The sequence below is a fragment of the Bos indicus genome, chromosome 28 (genome assembly GCF_029378745.1).
Source record: "Bos indicus isolate NIAB-ARS_2022 breed Sahiwal x Tharparkar chromosome 28, NIAB-ARS_B.indTharparkar_mat_pri_1.0, whole genome shotgun sequence".
In the NCBI taxonomy this organism is placed as follows: Eukaryota; Metazoa; Chordata; class Mammalia; order Artiodactyla; family Bovidae; genus Bos; species Bos indicus.
Window position 1 is genome coordinate 16,868,164 of NC_091787.1, and position 10,363 is coordinate 16,878,526.

General features: G+C 43.9%; 1 protein-coding gene across 4 annotated transcripts in view; it reads right to left on the reverse strand.

Moving 5' to 3' along the window:
• The window catches only part of RHOBTB1 (Rho related BTB domain containing 1), a 139,837-nt gene extending 130,122 nt beyond the window's left edge, over positions 1-9,715 (reverse strand). For 2 of the 4 annotated variants that reach the window (XM_070781847.1, XM_070781845.1), the window contains exon 1: positions 9,625-9,715. The gene's annotated coding sequence lies outside the window, so the exon portion shown is untranslated. Of the gene's footprint in view, positions 1-9,038; positions 9,171-9,624 lie in introns of those variants that run through there. The other 2 variants (XM_070781846.1, XM_070781844.1) reach the window with 1 other exon arrangement.
• Between the last annotated feature and the right edge of the window lie 648 nt (positions 9,716-10,363).

Sequence of the window (10,363 nt, forward strand, 5' to 3'; positions counted from 1 at the left end):
TCCATTTATAGCCCCTCAGAGAATGCCACAAATCCACATAATGTTCTGAGGAGCTAGTTATTGTATTTGCTGTGTCCGAGAGAAGGCCTGGAAGTCTCTGATGGTCTGCTAGCCAAGGAAACTGAGGTTAGCTGGAAGAATGTGCAAATTCAGTCAGCATCCGAGGAGAACACCCCTTAAAGGGGAGCGTGAAGGCGCTGGCTGTTGTCTGTAAATAGTGTGCCGCAGCAGGAGGGGTGGAACGCTGCAGGATACACCCTTGTCTTCTTTGTCTGTTCCCCACCCCTCTGCCCTTGCGTTCATGTTATTCAGTCGCTCAGTCATGTCAGAATCTTTGCAACCCGATGGACTACAGCACGCCAGGCTTCCCTGTCCTTCACTATCTCCTGGCGTTTGCTCAAACTCATGTCCATTGAGTCAGTTATGCCATCCAGCCATCTCATCCTCTGTCGCCCCCTTCTCCTCTTGCCTTCAACCATTCCCATCATTGGGGTCTTTTCTAATGAGTCGGCTCTCTGCATCAGGTGGCCAAAGTATTGGAGCTTCAGCATCAGTCCTTCCAATGAACATTCAGGGTTGATTTCCTTTAGGATTGACTGGTTTGATCTTGCAGCCCAAGAGACTCTCAAGAGTCTTCTCCAGCACCACAGTTTGAAAACATCAATTCTTGAGTGCTCTTTACGGTCCAACTCTCACATCCGTACGTGATCTAGAAGGGTCTTAACTGGCCAAATGAGGCCTCTCTCTCTTAGGCCTACTGCTAACAAAAATTACAGAGAGGCATCAAATCTTGATTATAAACATCCACAGTGCTAGTTATTTTTGAAAATGTTACTATAGGTTATTTCCAGCTCAGGTACAAGGGCACTTATCAAAAACAAACAGTGGAAATATAATCTCTATTCCTTATTCCTGCACTCAAGCTTCCTTCTTTCAAGCAGCCGTGTGCTGTTAAATATATATACATATATTCATATATAAGTGTATATAAAATATGACCCTCTGCAAGGCATAACTGATTACTTTTTCTCCTTTGCATTGGCTGCTAAAAAACCGCGAATAAAATTTGTTACTATCTTCTAGCAAGAATGTTGAATTTCATGGCATAAATTTTGAGTATGAATCTCTCTCCTGGCCCTATCTTACATTCCTAGCCTTATTTTTTTTTCTTTTGACTCATTTTTTCCTACCTATTTGTAATATATTTTATGTTGCTCTACAGTATGTATTTTTATTAGCCTTTCTCTATAAGCTTTAAATCCTTTCCAGCATATAAATAAAATACACAACATTTATAGATAGCCTTTTTTTTTTCCTCTGGAGGGCTGCAAAATTTTCCCAGAGCAACACAATTCATTACCATAAATGAACATTAAGACACTGATGTTCATAGTAATTAAATTTTTTTGTGATATTTCGCTCAATATTTCAGTTAGGTTTTCTTAATATTTATGCATACACCTTTATTGCTGAAATTCCTAGCCTGAGGTCCATGGACTCTCTCAAATTATATGCAAAATTTTGTGCATATAAATTTTTATTATGGAGGAGTTTCATTTTAATCCAATTCTGAAAGGCAAATTTGACCCAAAAGATTAAAAATATACTCTTTTTCACTGGAATAACCCCAGAAAACCAGATCTGGGTCTCTTGCCATTCAACTAAATGACAAAATATTTTTTGACTACCTACTCGGTGTCTAGCAAGGGCTTCTCTGGTAGCTCAAATGGTAAAGAATCTGCCTTCAATGCAGGAGATCTAGGTTCAATCCCTGGGTTGGGAAGATCCTCTGGAGAAGAAAATGGCAACCCACTCCGGGTAGTCTGCTTGGAGAACCCCATGGAGTCTGGCAGGCTACAGTCTATGGGGTCGCAAAGAATCGGACACGTCTGAGCGGCTAAGTGCAAGTACAAGTGCCTGGCACTGTTTTAATTGCTCAGAAAACAGCAATCAACATGTAGACTTGACCTCTGACCTCAGGGTACTTTTAGTCCAGTGGGGATGAGGGAAGGCAATGAAAAAACAACGTGAAATATTTGGATGGCAACGTACTGTAATACATAAAACAAAGTAATGTAATAGGAAATGAATGAGATTGGATGGTTAGGGACAGCCTCTCTAAGGAGATGGAATATTAGCTGAGCCAAGCAAGATTGGAGGGAAAAGCATTCCAGAGAGAGAGACCGGCTAATGCAAAGACCTTCACAGAGACACAGGCTTGTTATCATCCATTACTCTTCTAGAAAATAGGAGTGGTCATTCTCCAAATTCACTTTTCAAATTTACTTTCAGTACTTCACTCTCTTTTCCTTGTTTTCATTTTCTTTGAAGAGTTAGATTTCCTAATGTGAGGGAAAGGTATCTTCAGAAAAGGTGCCTTGTATTTTATTATCCATGAAAGTCAGTAAGTAGTTGAGTCTGCCATCTTGAAGGGACTGTGGGAGATGCCCTGAAGGTGCTCAGCACAGGCTGAATAAAATAGAACTGCCATACATGGCAGAGAGGGCAATGGCACCCCATGCCAGTACTCTTGCCTGGAAAAATCCCAGGGACGGAGGAGCCTGGTGGGCTGCAGTCTATGGGGTCGCACAGAGTCGGACATGACTGAGCAACTTAGCAGCAGCAGCAGCAGCCATACATGTAACCATAATGTACCTTAAACCAATCTTGTATTGTTCAGTAACATAGGTTTATGAGCCAAGTAAATTCTAGGACGCAGATGCTTTAATGTACAGTTTGAAACCCAAAGCTCTTTAGCAAGGCACCGATCATCCTCTAAAAGCTGAAGATGGATGAAGGAGAAAAGGAACACATGATGAAAATTAGGGTTAAAAATTCTTTGAGATAAGAACACTACTCTATGGCTTGGAAAACGCTCTAAATAGCCTTGACTGTTTTTAAATGCTCTAAATAGACTGTAAATCAATAAATTAGGATATGACTAAAGATCATAAATACCTCCCACATTATTAGCTGTTTTCCTGAATTAAACTGTTTATAAACATATTAAAGGAATAATGCCTGAAAGTTAAAGCCAAGAGTAAGGTCTCAGAACATTCTGTGACAGTTATAGTGTGCCAGAAACTGTGAGATTTCTGAGCTCGTGGCCTTCCAGGTAAAGGCTAATCATTACTTCTGTTTTACAGACAGGGAGAAACTGAGGTTTAGAAGAAGCGAAACTGACTCCAGAGCCTCCTCAATGCCATCATCTCTACCATTATCAGTTAGTTCCATGGAGAGAGGAGGTTTTGTGAGTTACAGCTGATAAACTCATCTGCCTTGCTGTTTAAAAGGCTTTGGGGAACGACATTCTGAACAATTCGTCTGGGCTTATCATGTGCAAATTAATTTCAGTACTAACTCAAACAGAACAAGTAAGACAGCAAAGCTGCTATTAAGAGTAAAAAAGGTTACTTGACTTTGGATCAGAGTAAATTATTTGGATTATTCATAATATACCTTCTCTTAGTGTTAGTCACTCAGTCGTATTGCCTCTTCACGAGGCCATGGACTGTAACATGCCCGGCTCCTCTGTCCATGGGATTCTCCAGGCAAAAATACTGGAGTGGGTTGTCATGCCCTCCTCCAGGGGATCTTTTCAACCCAGGGATTGAACCCAGGTCTCCCTCATTGCAGGTAGATTCTTTTACCATCTGAGCCACCAGAGAAGCCCAAAAGTGAGGGCCTGCCCTCTCTGAGGCTAATCCCACTGAAATAACAAGTGTAGTACTAGCAGCAGGAGTGTATCATAGTACTGCTGCTGCTGCTGCTAAGTTGCTTCAGTCGTGTCCGACTCTGTGCGACCCCACAGATGGCAGCCCACCAGGCTCCCCTTCCCTGGGATTCTCCAGGCAAGAACACTGGAGTGGGTTGCCATTTCCTTCTCCAATGCATGAAAGTGAAAAGTGAAAGTGAAGTCGCTCAGTCGTGTCTGACTCTTCAAAACCCCATGGACTGCAGCCCACCAGGCTCCTCCATCCATGGGATTTTCCAGGCAAGAGTACTGGAGTGGGGTGCCATCGCCTTCTTATTGAGTATTTACGAAGTATCACACACTGTTCTGACCACTGTACAACTTCAATTTACCCTCACAACAACCCCATTGGTAGTATTTATTATTATTATTCCCAATTCCCAGCCCAAGAGATGGGAGCTTAGAGAAGTTGCCCACATATCAAAGGCTTCCCAGCTTGCTACTGGAGGGGCTTACACAAAGCCCATTGACCCCGGAACTCAGGCTCCCTGCAGTTCCCCTACAGTCTCCCTTTGTTTGATCAGGTTTTCTTCCTAATCGACATGTCAGTGAGGACATTCTATTTCCCAACATAGGTTGCTTTAAACCCTTTAGAGTCCAAGCCTGTCCATGATCTGGACTTTTTTTTTAACCTGTCCTAGCTAATTTCTCTAAATTACCTTCGAACCCTATGGGAACCTGCCTCCTCTTAAAGCCTCAGAAGTCCCCTAAGCCCACAATCCAGCTTAAATTCTACTGTTCTTAAAGGCCTTATTCAAATTCCACTTATCCGAGCCATCTTCCAAAGGTCTCTCCAGCGCAGGTAAATAGCTTGAAGAGCTGGCCTCTGCCATCTACTGCTGCAGGTCACCCTGGTGTGTCCAAGAGCTTTGGTGGCCTAGAGACTCCATGGAATTGTATAAGAGTTCTGTTGGAAAGTACCATCAGGAATTTTTCTCAGAGGCATGTCCAGAGCTTTTATCAATTTCTTAAAGTTTAACTACCACTCAGCAACTGTCCCTTCGTTCCCAACAGACACACACACACACACACACTCACACTCTTCTAGAAAATAATGACATTAAATGCTAATGTTTCTTGAGCAAGGTGGCCAGATTTAGCAAATAAAAATATTATATGGGACATGCCTTTACTAACACATGATTTGTTGTATATTTTAAATTCAAGTGTAACTCAGCCTGCTGTACTTGATCATCAGTCTTATCTTTGAATGTTCCATGGATATTAATGTTATTTCTCAACTACACAGAATATAATCATCTGGAGGGCAAGGGGCTTCACTAGTTCTCCACTGAATTTAACACTCAACTTTTATTGCTAATTACTGATTCATTTTTCTCACCCAACAGAAACATTTTGGAGTGTTCTTGACTTGGGGCCAATATCAAACCTAGTAGCTAAATCATGATTATATATATATATACATATATATGCCTTTTGCTATAAGGAAAGAGATGTCCAGAGTACTTAATGAATGGATTTTGTTTATCTCTTCTACTTGCTGGATTCAAACACATTGATTTTTTTTTGTTTAAAAAAATCCTCTTAGAGGAAATCTGGGAAAGTTAAAAATAGACCACCATTATTATTGGGCCTTAAAGTGAGATCTTCCACCCATCTGATTGAAGACTCATGAAAGGTGTCTGTTAAAAATGCCGTTTTCTGGGTCCAATTTCAGACCTACTAATGTGGAATTGTTCAGAATGGCTCCAAGCTATCTGGGTTTTTAAAAAGTCTTTCAGATGACTTTTATAACCTCTAAAGACTGTTTTTTATGGCATGTAATACTCAAGCAAAAATTGAGCTCTAAGTTAGAGAAAGAAAGTTATTTTTGTCCTTAAAAACAAGCTATCATTATTTGGAATTCAAAGTATCAGTCATCTTTTAAATGTATCTGGAATCTATCAGACCAGAGTGAAATGCCCAGCACTGGGGATTGCCCATTCAGAGTTTCCAAGTATTTCAACAGAATTGGTAAACTAACTTTAGGGATTAAAGGCTGCCTGATGGATCATTAAAATAGTAAATGAGTCAATGAAATTTATAAAGGCCATATGAAATTTAAAAACATCATCTCAACTAGGGTGCTCTGCTGTGTATTAATGCCGCTACCCAGGACTAGTCTGGGAAACCTAAGGATGTTCGGAATTTCTGAAAGAAAGAATCATTGTCCACAACTCCCTCTCTGTTGTTTGGGCGGTCCCTGATATTGTTGATTCTTGGTGAAAAGAATGCTGGTCTGAACGTCAGAAGGCATAGGTTCTATACTTTTGGTTCTGTATTTTTCTAAACTTCCCGTCTCCTTGTCAATGAAACAATGGTTTAGACAGTTCGGTGGTCCCTACATTATCTTCTAATCTCAAGTTTCAGTTATCATCCTGAAGTTGTTTTCTCTGCTGTAAAATATGGGGGCTGGGCCAAGTGCATGTGCCCATCTGTCCTTTTGTTCAAGGGTAGCCCTACTGTCTCCATCACTGTTCTTGGATCCCCATTCATAATTCAGACTTAGGCTAGCAGCGTAATATTGACGGTACTTCATTTAGGATATCCATGGAGGGGACAATGTATTGGCTGTTAGCACATGTCCATTCTAAAAGACAATTACTCATTCAACATATATATGTTAATGCTTATTGATCACCAGCTATGTTCATGGTGCTAGGCCCCAAAAATAAAATAATGAAAACAGACAAAAACAGCTCTGGCCTCATGCTGCTTATGATCTTAAGGTGGGGGGTGATTGGGGGAAGATAAAAACAACAACCACATGGAAACTGACACATAAATAAAACAACAGCAGTTTGTAATCAGTGGTCTGAAGAACACTCAGGATGAGATAGAGAATAACAGAGTGACTGGGAGCAGTGACTGGGAAAAGTTTTGTGGGGAGGATGCTATTTTCTTAAACCTAAAGGAAGAAAAAAGATAAACAAGGGAAAGGGTTGGAGAAAAGGGGAGGACAGGGGAGGACACAGTCAGGAATCCCCCAGGAAGTGCAGCTTAAGTATTTGGCAGCCAAAATCCTGGACAGTCCCTCTGTTCCTGATAGATAATTTAATCTAAGACTAGAGAAAGGGAATCAGAGGCCCACAGAGTTTAGGGAACTTAACAAGTGGTGAGTTAGTTAATGGGAGAACTCTTGCATGCTTCAGTGCAGCAGGTGAACCTCTCTTAGGGATCACAGAGCATCAGGAGGAGCCAAAATGCCTTGGTCCAGGTGTTGGAGAAGACTCTTGAGAGTCCCTTGGACTGCAAGGAGATCCAACCAGTCCGTTCTGAAGGAGATCAGCCCTGGGATTTCTTTGGAAGGAATGATGCTAAAGCTGAAACCCCAGTACTTTGGCCACCTCATGCGAAGAGTTGACTCACTGGAAAAGACTCTGATGCTGGGAGGGATTGGGGGCAGGAGAAGGGGACCACAGAGGATGAGATGGCTGGATGGCATCACTGACTTGATGGACGTGAGTCTCAGTGAACTCCGGGAGTTGGTGATGGACAGGGAGGCCTGGCGTGCTGCGATTCATGGGGTCGCAAAGAGCTGGACATGACTGAGCGACTGAACTGAACTGAGAGGTTCAGTTTCCTCTTGTGTGAAACACGCATGGCGTCTACTGCCTCAGATTATTATGGGATTTAAGGAGGTCATGTTTCACAGTGCCTGGTATATCGTAACTGCCTGATAAATGCAGAATCTCCTGATTTTTCACCTAGTGCGCTTGCATCCGTAGCAAGTATTGGAAAATAAGTAAGGCAGAGGTTAAGTTACTTAAAGGAAGAGAGTCAGCAGAGGAGAAGTTCTGGGATACTGGACTGGTATCTGCATAGCAGCTATCCATCTGAGAGGCTGAGTAGAGGAAAAGAAGAAAAGACCCTGAGCTGCGTGGTTTTGCTCACCCCTTAATCTGCTAGTGGGGAATCCAGAGTTGTCTTCAGAAGACAGAAAAGACCACCCATAGTAAAATTTATACTTATAAGGGGCATACGGGAAACAGGCTTTACTCTAGGAGACTGGTAACAGAAGAGTGACACGCTATTAGATGCATGCAAAGAGAACACGGTTATGTTAACATGTCACTCAATCCACTGGGAACAAACTAATTCAATTAGCTGCAGAGTATTAAGATGATTTCTGGTGTTAAGGATGCTTAAAAACCAAGCCCATGATACTGGGAGAATGAATAATTTATCCAGGCAACTAGGAAGATTTTCTTTGTCTGTGAACAAAACCACAGATTGAACTTCGCCCTTAAAATACCAAGAGGCGTTATTTCATGGATTTTAGCAGACAGCTTATAAGGCCATTCCAAGAAACCTGCTTGCCGTCCTTGTTGACTCACCCAAAACATAAGGGAATATTTATGGTTCAGGCATGCTTGAACCAGGGCTGAATATTTCTGTTTCTGAAGTTCACTGGGTCCCTTTCCCTCCAGCCATAAGGTAAATGCCATTCCATATATAGCTTTTTGAAATGCTGCCTTCTTTATGATTCCCTGCCAGTGGTGCCTTATGGGAGAAATTTTATTTCAAAGTTTCACAGGATGCGAATTGAACTCATTATTTTACTCCAAACTCATTGTTTAATTGACAGGAAACATGCATTCTAAATCATCTTGTATGCATGGCAGAAGCAGCTACATAAATTTAACAATGGGTGGATTATTACTATTTAGCATATTTATGGGATTTTATATTCAGGAAGCATTTTACAAATCTTTTATTAGTTAATCCTTACACTTCGCAGTGCATCTGACAGGTGGTAAACAATGCTCTGTGTTCTAAATTGCCAATACATGAAAAGTTTAATGGGGGAAAAAAAAATCTACGCCTTTCCTCTGTGTTCCCAAACTTGCTAAGAGCTCATTTCTGATCATTTTTCCTCTCACTGGAGACCAAAGCAAGGCCTGAAAAGCAGGCTTGCACCCTAACATTTAAAAGGGAATATACTGGACTCAGTCGTGGGTCAAGTGGCTAGAACTAGAGAAAACCTCACAAGACACCCAGGTGATATGACAGGATTCCCAACAAAGATGCAGCCCAGTAATACAGCACATAAAAAGGCACATAAGGAAGAAGTCAGTTTTTAAAACTATACAGTGAATTGAGTTCTCAAATCTAACACCACCATCCATACCTGCTGGACTCACTATCTAATGACAACACCAGTTACTGTTCATACGCACACATATATAGTAAAAAACAAAACCTAATTCAAACTAAGAGAGTCTGTATTTTCTTTTCTGGAAAACTCACACGTCTTAAAAACTCAGCTTCCTCCAACACCCACCTCAAACTCTTTAGAATCCTCCAGTCTGCCCAGTTCCAGACACCAGCAGGGGTGAGAGTGCAGGGCAAGGAAAGCTTCCGTGGATCAGAGTTTCATTCTGGACCCAAACGTTTTACAGCCCCGGGCTTTCAGAACTAACGAACCAAGAAAAATCAATCTCGAGTCACCTGAGGGCGGGGCACCAGGAGCGTAGCTGCAGTGCCTACTTTCAGAGGCCCTCAGAGTGGACACGTCCAGCCCAGTCTCTAATCTCTTCTGATTGACCTGACTCTATCCCTCTAATCCCTCAGGCCCCCACCCCCGCCGGTGTGTGTGTGTGTTGGGGGACAGGTAGGCGGGTGTAGAAAACACCCAGATATTTTGCAAGCAAACAAATGCGGCCTTGTGCGTTCTCTCGGTGCAGATGGGCAGCTGTCCAGAGGTCAGTGTAAGGTAACCCGGTCATCTCCCTTTCAAGGTACAAGGAGATGCTCCGATCCCTAGCGTCCCCGAGTCTGCGGATACTCGGGGCGCTCGCAGAGCCCCCCATAACCCCGCCCACCCACTCCCCCACCTCCGGCGCGGGCCCGCCCCGCGCTTACGCTACCTGGGGACGCTGGAGGCACCTTGGCAGTGGTGGCTCACGATCTTGCCGACCACAGCCCGGGGCTGGTGCGCACGCTTTGTAAAGCCTTCGGAGGGCAGCCGACCCCGCCCTCTCCACTCCCAGCCCCCCACCCTTTCCTACCTCGGGCCCTCTCTCCCGTTACTGCCCCCACTCAGCCGCCTCGCCCTGGCGGCCGCGGCCTCCCTTGGTGAAGGCTGTTAGTTCCTCCCCACCCTCGCGGCCAGCTCGGGAGTCATCCGGGCGGGCGGGGCCCTGGGCCGCTTCCCTGCCTCTGGAGCCGTCGCCCCACTTGTGTCAGCAACCCCTCGCTACCCTCTCCGGACTTGGTTGCCCCGGGTGCTCGTGACCCCGCCCTTCTCCACGAGGGGCCACGCCCCGGAGTCGGCATCCCTGCCACCCACCTCTGGGACTGGGTGGGGCCACCGGCAGGGGGGCGACTCCTTCTACACCTGGAGGCCAAGTCCGGGAAAGTTTTGGGGTTTTGGCCCTGTTCAGGGTCAGCTTTCTCTTGCAGGGACGTTCTGCAGCTGAGAAATGGAAAGTCTGCGGGTTGTGCTGACAACATAAACCACGCAGCGCTGGGTCTCGGCGCTCTTGTAGTTTGCACAAAAATTCTCCGTCATCTTAGGCGCGTTCGCCTTTCAAAGCCCCAGCCCAGTCATTTCAGTGAAAGGGTTAAAGGAACTTAATTTTTAAATAAGAAGTCAATGCTAGAATC